Source organism: Sander vitreus, chromosome 1 (assembly GCF_031162955.1).
Source record: "Sander vitreus isolate 19-12246 chromosome 1, sanVit1, whole genome shotgun sequence".
Lineage (NCBI taxonomy): Eukaryota > Metazoa > Chordata > Actinopteri > Perciformes > Percidae > Sander > Sander vitreus.
Genome location: NC_135855.1, coordinates 39,413,890 through 39,426,349, shown reverse-complemented (window position 1 = coordinate 39,426,349; position 12,460 = coordinate 39,413,890). Strand labels below are relative to the sequence as shown.

Below are 12,460 nucleotides of genomic sequence, written 5' to 3'. Positions count from 1 at the left end.
CACACCAACCCGATTATCGGCCGTCGGACAGTCTGGCCAGGTCGGTGACTCGAGTCTGTTCGGTGTGTTCCGTGCCGTCGTCAGTCGGCCTTCATTTTGCCCGATTTGACTTGTTGAATTGGCCAGTGGGCAGTCGGACTCAATGACCAATCTGATTGGTGGAGTGCTAACCCTTGACTAGCGAATCAGTGCTTCTTCCACAAGAAGAAGCCCGAGAGCTGACAACGCCCGTATCTTCTTAGTACTAGCCATCATATTTTCTTCCGTTCAGCGAGTAATGACAACAACAATCCTTCTTGACTACTATCAACACTCTCTGATGAAAACAATGACTGACGACAGTCTCTGTGTTTACTAGGTCTAGAGAGATGTTCCGTCATTTCCATTTTTATTTTTTGGGCGACAGTACACACTGTTATGGAGATATATTACATCTCGCGCACGCGCAGAATGTACGCTCAAGTCGGCGTCGCTTCGGTGTGTTCCGAGGCACTTTTTTGACCAACTCGGGGAGACGGGAGCCGAATGATCAGTCCGACTGCCTTTTCTGCCACCCGTTGGGTTGGTGTTTCAGAGCCTTAAAAGCCCTGAATCTTTAAGGCCGACTTTACTGTCTTTCAGAGGCTGTGGTGGGCCCCGTTTTAAAGCTAGAAAGAAGTTAAAGGTGCACTATGCGTTCCTGCATGCTGTTACTTCTCTTGACGTTCAAATTAAAATCAAAACAAAACAGAGCAAGCTTGCCCCTCCCCCCTATGTTTCCATAACTGTCATGACTAACTGTCACTAACCCCCACCCCCTCCCCCAACCATCTTGTCGGTGATTGGCTGGAGTGGTTTGTTGTATTTTGGTGCCTATCCTGTGCCTCTAGTGTTTGTTTGACGTTTACGACCCCTGTGTTGTCTCCTGAGACCAGGGCTTTTTCACGGTGTGTTCAGGGGGCAGGCAGCTAGCGGATCAAGGAGAGAGGCCTACGATTTGAGACAAAATGAAATCGCGCTGAAACCATGCAGGAACTCATAGTGCACCTTTAAAGGAAGGACGGTATCACAACACGTTCTCACTCCCAGGGGATCAAAAAGCGACGCTTGGTCAGGTGCCTTTGGCGTTTGTTACTGACGCAAAAAGTCTCCTTTAGCGTCACTTTTTTTGCCGCCCTGGGTTGGGATGTAGGTTTTTAAAAAGACTTAAATTTGACTTGGTAAAACCTGCAGTGTCGGTTTGCAGCCGAGGCCTGGATCTAGCTCACATCTCTGTGTTGATGTTACGTGCAGCTTTATTTCTATTTGCGTGCAGGATCCAGGATCAATAATGTGCTCTGTTGCATCATGCATTTGGAAGTAGGAACTTGAGAAAAAGGTTGTTCTCTTCAAAATCACTTCAAATGTAGATTTAAAGGGAGACACTGCAGGTAAATAGGGAAACATATTTTAACTAATTTAAATCATCGTGAAACTTCCCCAGTTGATTACTTACATCAAGACAATGATTTTTTTGCATTGCAAGTTTTCTGAAAATGTTATTTCAATATGCAAATGAGGGATTCTTTTATGTACAAAAATGTGAACATTAGAAGCCAGGCTCAAAAGTCTTGTTTCATTGTGTTGACATATTAGGAGGCAAAGGTTTTTACAGAGGAGATTTTTGATATCTTTTTCTGATGCAAAAACTCTCCTTTAGCGTCATATTTAGACGCGCTTGGTCGGGACTCTTGGCGTCACTTTTTGACACTTTTTGCACTTGCGTCTAGCCCTTTCTCGTCATATTTAGATGGTGTTGCAGCGACTCAGCTGTTCACATCTCCAGAGGCTGGTTTTTGAACGTAAGCGACGTCTCCTGTTTCAACAGCAAATAGAGAAGTCAGCTGGTGGAGTCTCCAGAGGCTGGTTTTAGAACGTAAGAGACGTCTCCTGTTTCTACAGCCAATAGAGAAGTCAGCTGGTCGAGTCTCCAGAGGCTGGTTTTAGAACGTAAGAGACGTCTCCTGTTTCAACAGCCAATAGAGAAGTCAGCTGGTTGAGTCAGCTACAAACTATAGAAATAAAATGATCCAGGATCCCTTTTATTTCAATGTTACAAACGGTGCGCTGGTGTAAATGGCAGAGTTTTAGACGGAGGCTCAATGAGCGACCGGTATGTGGTGAAGCGAGCTAGAGAGTGACTGAAGAGACAGAGCGCTGTTAGAACAAAGCCAACACATTCTCACTCCCATTGCATCAAAACGCGAAACTTGGTCAGGTGGATTTAGCATTTGTTATTGACGCAAAAAGATTTCCGTTAGTGTCATATTAAGATGTTGTGGGTCAGGACTCTTGGCGTCACTACTTGACGCTCTTGGGACTCATGTCTAGCCCTTTGGCGTCATATTTAGACACTCTGGGTCGGGACTCTTGGCATCACTTTTTGACGCTCTGGGTCGGGACGTACATTTAACTGACATGCGGCACAAGAACGGGACAGTTAGGTTTAGGAAAAGATGGTGGGTGGGGTTTCAGTGACACGCGACAAGAACGGGACACAATCCTCGGTCTCCTGTGTTGTTTTACTGTAAATATGCCCTAATTTGCAAACATTTCCGGAAAAGAAATGTGAACATTGGATCAAGCCAGGTTCAAAATTCTTGTTTCATTTTGTCGACATATTAGAGTGAAAGGTTTTTACAGAGGGGGTTTTGGATATCTCATTTTATCACTCCATAAATCAGAAAATACTGTTGATATACAGCCATAAGAAAGGCTGTGAATGATATCTGAACAAGGCCCTGTGTAAAAAGCTTCAGAATACAGATAGGATTGAAAGTGGAAAGTTTGGTATGTGTGTAAGTGCTGCTGAAGTAGAGATTTCTGAGAGTCTGAGAACAAAACCTTTAAAGATATGGATTGTAAAATTCAGACATTTTGAAGACACTACAGGCGAGTATGGTCCAACCATTTTAACTAAAGCTGCAGACACACCGACCAGACGGCCGACCGTCGGCAGAAAAGGCAGTTGGACTGATCAGTCTCCCAGAGTTGGTCAAAAAAGTTCCTCAGAACACACCAAAGAGACGAGACGTAATACGTCTCCATAACATCAGGCGGCGCTAATCTATATTGTCGCCCAAAAATGAAAACCGGCAGCTGATTGGACGAACGCGTCACGTGGGTCTGGTTTCTCCGGAAATTCAAAGACAGATTGTCATGGTGGCTTGTTCAGAATACGATCTCATATTGTCCTAAAATAGTTCATCGAAACGTGTTTCTGAAAACATTTGAAGAGAGAAATAGGCCGTGCAGTTGCTGAATCTGTCTTCATTTCAGATCAACAAAGATTTTCGTCAGATTTCGAGAGACTCTAGTTACGCTCATTCCGCTCCCCGTTTCCGGGTTAGCACTCTACCAATCAGATTGGTCATTTGAGTCCGACTGCCAGCAGTGCCCGAGCTGCCGATTATACATGTCAAATCGGCCAAAATGGTCCCTCGGACGGACAACGGAACGGAACACACCGAACAGAATCGAGTCACAGACCTCACCAGACTGTCCAACGGCCGATTATCGGCTTGGTGTGTCAGCGCCTTAGTAGATATCACCAAGAAACTCCACCAACCCAGTTGCTTAAATTATAGTCCCACTTTGCCAGACCCTCCTACAAAGCGCGCTGAAGGAAGGTCTGGCTAGTCCACACAGCATTGAATCTGAATCGTCATGGGTGGTGCTAAACTCCGCACAGAGCCGCTGCAAAATAGTTCTGTAACAGAAAACTCAGATTGGACAGATAGTCTAGCTAGCTGTCTGGATTTACCCTGCAGAGATCTGAGGAGCAGTTAACCATAGTCCTCACAAATCCACCAGAGTTTAGAACGCCTTTGTGTTGGCGTTCTCGCCCAAGACGATTGTGATTGGTTTAAAGAAATGCCAGTAAACCAGTTTTTCTCCCATCCCAGAATGCTGTGTGGACTAGCCAGACCTTCCTCCGCTCCACAGCGTGTGGATGGTCTGGCAAAGCGAGACTACTTAAATTAAGACAATTGTTTTTTGTTTTAAAAGTTTTCTGATAATTTTCTGTTTAAATATGCAAATGAGGCATTCACTAGTAGTGAATGCATTCACTACTGCTAACTTTTGGTGAATTTGGGAGATATCTACAGACACAAATTGACAATGTGTAGTTAAATAAACACCTAAATGTCTATTTCGGATGTTTCTTCCCCCCCAATAGTAGTAGAAGACATGTTATGGAAGCAAATTTTTTGCCTGTAGTGTCTCCCCTTAAAGAGAGGTCTACATTTAAACTCAGTCAAATAGCCTGCTGATGATGTTGTGTGATGGTACAGCTGGGTGACATATTAGCAGGAACAACTTGAATACATTATTTCACATGCACACTAGCGAATATTGTCCGGATTTATAACATGTTAGACATGAGACGTTTTCATGTAATGTGAGAAATATAGTTATTCATATTTGTGTATACATGATCAGAACAGTATTTTTTTTTTTTTTTTTTTTAAGATTATTTTGTAGGCATTTTAGGCCTTTATTTCCAACAGGACAGCTTAGACTTGAAAGGGGAGCGAGAGGAGGAATGACACGCAGAAAAGGGCAGCAGGTCGGAGTAGAACCCGCGGCCGCTGCGTCAAGGACTAAGCCTCTTTATATGGGTGCACGCTCTACCAGGTGAGCTGCCCAGGCGCCGGTCAGAACAGTATTTAGGTTTCTGATTTTTTGCAGCAGTGCGGCCATGAGCAACACAATCTTGTCATTTTGTCATTCGTCAGTCCAAAACAGGGAATGTTTTTTTTAATTCTCTCAGAGATGCTTTCTGCAGCCAACGTTTTTTGCACTCGCTTTCCAGCAAACACGCAGGGAGAAATCTGTCGCAACAGAGACACAAACGGCAGAACAACAAGCAGCCACTAGACATGATGTGGACTCTCTCTTGTTTTCGAGTGGGAAAAACTCGCTCTCTTGCTCTTACTATCTTTATCACAGTTGCACTCTCCACCTACACATGGAGCCAGGAGCTGTAATCCAACAAGTTTAGGCCTGTTTTCTGAGTGGCCGATGTTCTGGAAAATGTCGGAAATCAGTAACAACAGTATGAAGGGAAGACGGATCTTTGAACCGAAAAAAACTAACTACAAATTACACCTAAAGGCAGAGCAAGGCAGCTTTGTTTGTATAGCAGAGCACATTTCAGCAACAAGGCAATTCAAAGTCCTTTACATTAAAGATTAGGGAGCGGTTCAAAAAAAACAACTAAGACAGGTATAAAATACAAGAATAAAAGTTACAGTGCAGTATATGATATTTATTTATTTCTTTGCACACATTTATAAAAAAATCTACAACAATACAACATAAATCACAACATATCTCTTTCACATAGAAAGAAAGAGAGAGTGTGTGCTGGTGAGGTCAGAAACCTTATAGTGAAACCTTAGCCTGGTTGACACCAGACCCTTCTCAGTTGTAACTGAGAGTGGGTCTGGGGAAGGTTCATTCACAGCTCATTTCCAAAGGGGCGTCACCAACAGACGCAGCTCAAATGCCTCTGGGCGCAATTGGATAGTCCTTCAACCAATCAGAGCGATGAAGGAGATGACATATGCAGAGCGACAGAAAAACATCTCAACCAGCGAGCATGTTGCAGAGCCCGTCGAGCTATCGTCATCGTGTAAAGCCCGCCTCAACGGTTGTGACTGGTGCCTCGATTTGGAAAAATTAGAAATGGGTTTGAATGGGCTCTTGGCCAGACGGACTTGCAGAGCAAATCTCAAATTTGCCAGAAGTTCGTCAGGGTTTTCCCAGCCTAGCGAAACCTCACCAGTTTACTAAAACCTAATTTACTGAACAAATACATTTAAACTAGGACCTGAAATAAAGTCAATATGGCAACATTTGAATAAGAGAAATACTTACAGAAATAATTACAGGCTTAAACTCATTTTGGTCAAAAATAATAGATAAAATGATAATAAAGGAAACAAAATCGCAAGACGTAAAGAAAAAGGCACGTGATTTGAATAATAAGCGAAGAGGAGTTCGAACAGCTGGTAAGTCATTTGAATAGTTGCCAGTCAAGAAGCTAGATATCAACTGAGTACAATTTTTCTTTTAGATTTCTTTTGTATGCAGTTAGAGAGGATGAGCTGCAAGTCAGGTGACTGATGTATTAAAGAAAGGCAGCATCAAAAAGAAAGGTCTTTGATTTCAAAGAACGGAGCATTGCAGCAGACCTGTAATTTTCTGGGAGTTTATTCCAGATACAACCTGATCTCACAGAATTCCGTGAAATGAATATGGCCCCTTAAATTAAGGAAACGGTCGTGGTGGGACAATGGGACTGTTGGGTTTAGGAAAACAGCAACGGGACACGGGACAACAACGGGACGTTGAGTTTATCGGGGGACACGATCCCCGATACACGATACCCATCCACCCCCCCAACTAACCTCCCTATGTGGATTTTCGGGCTTTCATACTACTCGCTACCGTAGTTGCTCTTAATGCTACGTCATCTTCTCATTGACTTTACTTTGGCATTGTTTTCCGTGGTGGCCACATAGAATTTTCACACATTCCGTGCCACCACCACATAATGCACTGTTAACAGTTTGTGTCATTTCACGGAATTCTGTGAGACCAGGCTGTCCAGATACTATGTGGTGCATGAAAACTAGGGTGCTAAAGCAATACTTTTAAAATGGCGCCATTGCCAAAACGGTGCCTTCACCAATACTTAAAAAAAAAAAGAAGATAAATAAGAAAAAAAGAAGAGCATAAAACGACAGTTGGCAACATTAAAGAACGGCTTGTTTATTGCTAAGGCCATGTGGTCAAAATAAAATTATTTTAAATGATGTAATACCAGTAACTTATAACAACAACTTACTTCACCGGTAAATTGCTGGTAAAATGACAAAACAACTAGATTATTTTACAATAACATTGAATGCACCACGAAGCTTAGTAGTTTCAAGTGAATGCACCGTCTGTGTTTTTCCGACAACGGCAGCTGCAGACTGCTTAACGTCCTGCTGTTGGAATCCTCTACAGTGAAATACAGTCACACTTTACACCGCTTAGCTGTCAGCATTTTAACCGTGTTTAATCCAGCTGCTAGCTAACGGTAGGCTAACGTTACCTGCTGCCAAATGTAGTGTTAACTAACGTCACATGCAGCGATGCTTCTGTTGCCTTTAATGTCTGTTTTGGAGCATCAGAGTGCAGCACAGACATTTAAGTGGCACCGAAATGAGGCACCGAATTCCGTGTTGCTATTTGGTCCAATAGATGCCGGTCATTGTGGTACCGGTGCCATATTAGTTTCTCCATGTTTAGTTCTAAATCTGGGGACAGAAAGCAGACGTGTCCCGGATGACCTGAGAGGTCTGGGTGGGTCATAGTGTAGCAGCAGATCAGAAATGTATTTTGGCCATAAACCGTTCAGTGCTTTATAAACCAACAAAGTATTTTGAAATTGAAAATATATATTTAGCACAACCAAACATTACACATATATGTGTGATTGTTGATCAACATGCTGCTCTAATAGCCTCCACTCTTCTGGTTCCACGCTTTTCAGTCTGGTCCTACCAGACTCTGGTCCATTAGCCTGGTCCTACCAGACTCTGGTCCACTAGCCTGGTCTTACCAGACTCTGGTACACTAGCCTGGTCCTACCAGACTCTGGTACACTAGCCTGGTCCTACCAGACTCTGGTCCACTAGCCTGGTCCTACCAGACTCTGGTAGACTAACCTGGTCCTACCAGACTCTGGTACATTTCATTGGTCCAGAGAGTCTGGCCACTCTCTATTGACAAGTGTTAACTTCCTTGAAGGCAGGTACTCTGTTGAAGTTTAAAACTATTGGATCTGCCCAGAGCCACTCTGGATCTGCCATAACCAATCGCTAACGTTTGGTCGTGACGTCGGCTTAGCATCGCTAGTGTTAGCCTTAGCTACCTTCACCACTAACGGAGCGAGCTGGAAGATCAAACTTTTCCCGAACCCCGTGGGGAGGAGGGCCACAACATCATGGCCACCAACACAACTCAGCAAAGATTGTTCTTGCTCGGGCTTTAACTTCTGGATATTCTGCAGCGTTGCCACAACGGACTGAATGGCTTCGCTCACATCTTTCTCCACCGCCATTACGGAACTACAACTCAAACTAGTGCACGTCCTCAACGTCATCGTTCTCAGCCACTCCCTCTGTTCGCTGATTGGACCGCCAAAGATTGGAGAAAACCAAAGAATATACCGCAAACCCAGACGACGTACTGAAGGAAAATGAAAATGGATGAGGTTGAGGTCAGTGCTCTGTGCAGACCATAAAGTTCTTTCACACAAAACTAGAGATGGTCCGATTCCATTTTTTCCTTCCAGATACCGATTCCGTTACCTGAACTTGTGTAGCGGCCGATACCGAGTACAGATCAGATACCAGTGTGTTATATATTTTATTATGTTTAAACAGCTGTATACTACCATCCCTGTATGGATATGATATGATGTCTATCTTTGTTGTACGGCCTGGCTCAGGTTAAACTCTTTGTTGAAACATGAATAAACACATGCCACAGGACTTTCTTTTATTATCCAGTTTGATAGTGAGTCATAACGGAAAAAGAACATAATAAACTACTTTAAAGTACATTTTCTTCTAAATTACGTGGTATCGGATCAGTGCATAAACTCCAGTACTTTACCGATACCAGCATTTTAGGCAGTATCGGAGGCTTTTCTGATACTAGTATATGTATTGGAACATCTCTACACCAAAGTGGGAGAACTATTCCTTTACGGAGCTGCTTTGTGCTCGGGGGGAGACTGTCCTCCCCTGAAAAACTCCCACATAAGTTGTTTGTTTATGCAGCAATTAAGACTCATATTTAGGTTTGCAAATATGGCGGCACCCTCTAGTGGTCGTAGTAATTATTACGGCAGCAAAGCAAGAATTCAGGTGACATAGAATAAGAGAGAGACAAGTTCCACATAAGGAGGAAGGTTGGGTTGGTGTTTGGGTCAAACAAACACAGGACTTTCACCAGGAACATTTGCACCCCGCAAAAGAAAACGTCCCATACAATATTAAATGAAGTTAACTGTTGACACAATACAGTAATGTGAGCTGTTTAAATGAGCTGATACATGGTTAAACCTCATTGGCTCTTACCAGTGTATCTCCGTGTGTACTTCGTCCACAGCAATCCCACCAATCAGTCCCAAAACGACCCAAAAGTTAAAAAAGCCAAAGAGAATGTTTGTAACGCATGCTTTCTGTCTAAACCATAGACTGTATAAATGAAGTGGACGTAGCCACCATGGCGTCACCCATTGGTTTGTGTACTACAAGTCTATATCCACAGCGCTGCGGAGGAAGGTCTGGCAACAGGAGCATACACTCCTGCATAGGAGAAAAAACGCTCTGGGTTGTTTGCATTTCTTTAAACCAATCACAATGGTCTTGGGCGGCGCTGAGCTCCGGACGCAGCGACGGTGACTCTGCTAAATAGTCTCAGGAAGGAACTTGCTTTGGTGGAACATTTGCACCCCGCAAAAGAAAACTCCACATACGATATTAAATGAAGTTGACACAATACAGTAACGTGAGCTTTTTAAATTAGCTTGATACATGGTTAAACCTTATTTGGTGTACTTGGTCCACAGCAATCCCACCAATCGGTCCCAAAACCTCCCAGTTAGAGAGGAAATGCCCTAAACGGAAGGTGATGACGGATGTCAGGCAATTATCCTGGAAGTAATACTTCTATGTATATCCAGACCAAGGCGTTAATAATGAGGAAATCTTTTTTATACACGTGTGGCTTTTATTTGTGTGTATTTTAACCAGTCTCTAAAAGAGAGTGGGCACTCTGCACACTTGTCAATTCAAGCGAGGGAACTGCTTGGAAACACCATCATTAGGAGGCAAATTAACAACCGGAAAGTGCAAATGTTAATAAAGAAATTTGAACGCCACAGCTGAGTGAGGCACGCTTAGGTTGTGCTGCTGCGTGTGCTCTTAATTAGGACACTGTGTGGGTGCGTGGCCGCGCCATTTGATAATATCATGTGTCAGCTCAGTGTCTGACTCTGTGTGTGTGTGTGTGTGTGTGTGTGTGTGTGTGTGTGTGTGTGTGTGTGTGTGTGTGTGTGTGTGTGAGAGAGTGAGAGAGAGAGAGAGAGTGTGTGTGTGTGGTGTGTGTGTGTGTGTGTGTGTGTGTGTGTGTGTGTGTGTGTGTGTGAGAGAGAGAAAGAGAGAGCGAGAGAGACTGTGTGTGTGGTGTGTGTGTGTGAGAGAGACAGTGTGTGTGTGTGTGTGTGTGTGTGTGTGTAAGAGAGAGAGTGAGAGCGAGAGAAAGAGAGAGAGACTGTGTGCGTGTGCACACCACAGCTTAGCCTGATCACCATTGTTGCATACAACAAAAGGGAAAAGAATTTGAGTGTAGCCGAAGCACTGAAAACTCCCATCATCCTCTCTGCGTGCCCCATTCTCCAGATAGAGGGCTTTCAAAGAGATAAAAATTTAATTTTCTTTATTTAACAATCCCCTCCAGAAACTGGTTACATCCTCTCTTCACTTCACTTCCTCTAACTCTTCTTTTTGTCTCCTTAAAACAGCGTTTGCATCTCCCTATGATCGATCCTCTGTGCTCCTCCTCTCCCCAAAACCCTCATTTCATTTACATGTTCTACCTCTCACTCCATTTTCATCTCCACATTCTTTAAATCTCTTCTGCACTTTCTCCTTTGCCAATCTTATAATGTAATTCCTCTCTCCACTCCTTATTATATTCATTGTCTGCCCCCCTTCCCTCCCCCTTTATATCCTGCCCTCTTTCCCCCCCACACATTCTTGTTCCTCTCATCGCCTTTGGCACACACTGTACGTCACATTTCTCCCCCTGCTTCCCCCGTCTGCCTGATTATTCAGTCACGTGCAGTGAATTACAGCCACCGGTGACATGTCATGTATGCCAAAGTGTCAAATCATCCCAGAGGCCCGTGTCATCAGCCCAGTTTTGCCGTGGCATAAGCAGACATTTTGTCATCTAATTATTATCTTCAGTGTATAAATAGTTCTATTAATGCTAGCAATCCATTTTAACTTGCTTCAGCTTAACCCCACCCCCCTCCTTCATTGAACAGCTGAGCTTTGGTGCCATAGTAACAATTGCTGAGTACAGCAACCCAAGAGATGCTACATAGTTCAGGTGCCGCCGGATGTCCCTCATTTCGGCCAGATGTCCGTCACCTTCCTCTTCCTTTGTGTTGGCGTTCTAACCTCCGGCTGATTTCTGAGGACTGTGGTTACCTGCTCCTCAGATCTCTGCAGGGTAAATCCAGACAGCTAGCTAGACTATCTGTCCAATCTGAGGTTTCTGTTGCACGACTAAAACTACTTTTGAATGTACACATGTTCCACCACGAAGTGCAACATGTGTACATTTCTTCAAGAGACTATTTTGCAGAGGCACCGTTATTGTGTTCGGCTCTTAGTGCCGGATTGTGATTGGTTTGAAGAAATGCCAATAAACCAGAGCATGTTTTTCTCCTATCTCTAAATGTCGTGTGGACTAGCCAGAAGGACTGGCAATCTGAGACTACCTACCCCTTTAGTGACAGGGGTATTCTTGCACTTGCACAGGCTCTGTAGGTGAGCAAGTGCACCCCTCCACAGGAAGTGTCGTTTTTTTTTTAAGAGCAGATACAATAAAAAGGGGAGTTCATATATATATATATATATATATATGTGTGTACTGTATGTGGCTGCCTGAATTTGTTGATGAAAACCATGTGTAGTAATATACATTAATATTGAGGAGGTGACACATCGTGATATCGAATCGATTCAAATCGTTGACAGAATAATTGATAACTGCTCCTCAGATCTCTGCAGGGTAAATCCAGAAGTCTGGAGAACAGAAAATGCTCCTGTGGGTCCTAATAGAGGCTAGGAATAAACGGCCGATATCGTTGTGTGGTTTGGAGGACTTGTTGGATAAATTGCCTGAAGTTTTCTATTTTTTCTTTATTTTTAAGATTTTTAATAATTTTACGTTTTCATCTCAAAAAATCTGTAGAGAAAGTTGAGAATATCTCCCGGAAAAGAAAGAAAGCAAAAAAGCCACCTCCAACTGAATGCAAAATCATTTTGCTCTTGTGGAAACAATGAAAGTAATTTCTCATTCTGCAGGACATCCACTCTAGTACTACTGGACTTATTGTGGCCGAAATGAACACACCCAAACCGCCTTAGTGGGCTTAAAGGGTAACTGGACTCTATTTTTTCAACCTGGACTCTATTTTCCTTTGTTTTTGTGTTTACGTGACTGATAGAAACCACAATCTTTGACATTGGTCAAGTATTAAGCGTGAACGCTGTAACCGGCAGCCGCAGACCAGGCTGCATTATAACCCTATGGGGCAAATGTGCAACTTCAATTTTCGTCCACTAAAAGTGCCTGTTTT

General features: G+C 43.4%; 1 protein-coding gene across 1 annotated transcript in view; it reads left to right on the top strand.

The window, feature by feature from the left end:
- The window catches only part of shank2a (SH3 and multiple ankyrin repeat domains 2a), a 295,254-nt gene that overhangs the window by 131,155 nt on the left and 151,639 nt on the right, over window positions 1-12,460 (top strand). The window lies entirely within an intron of this gene.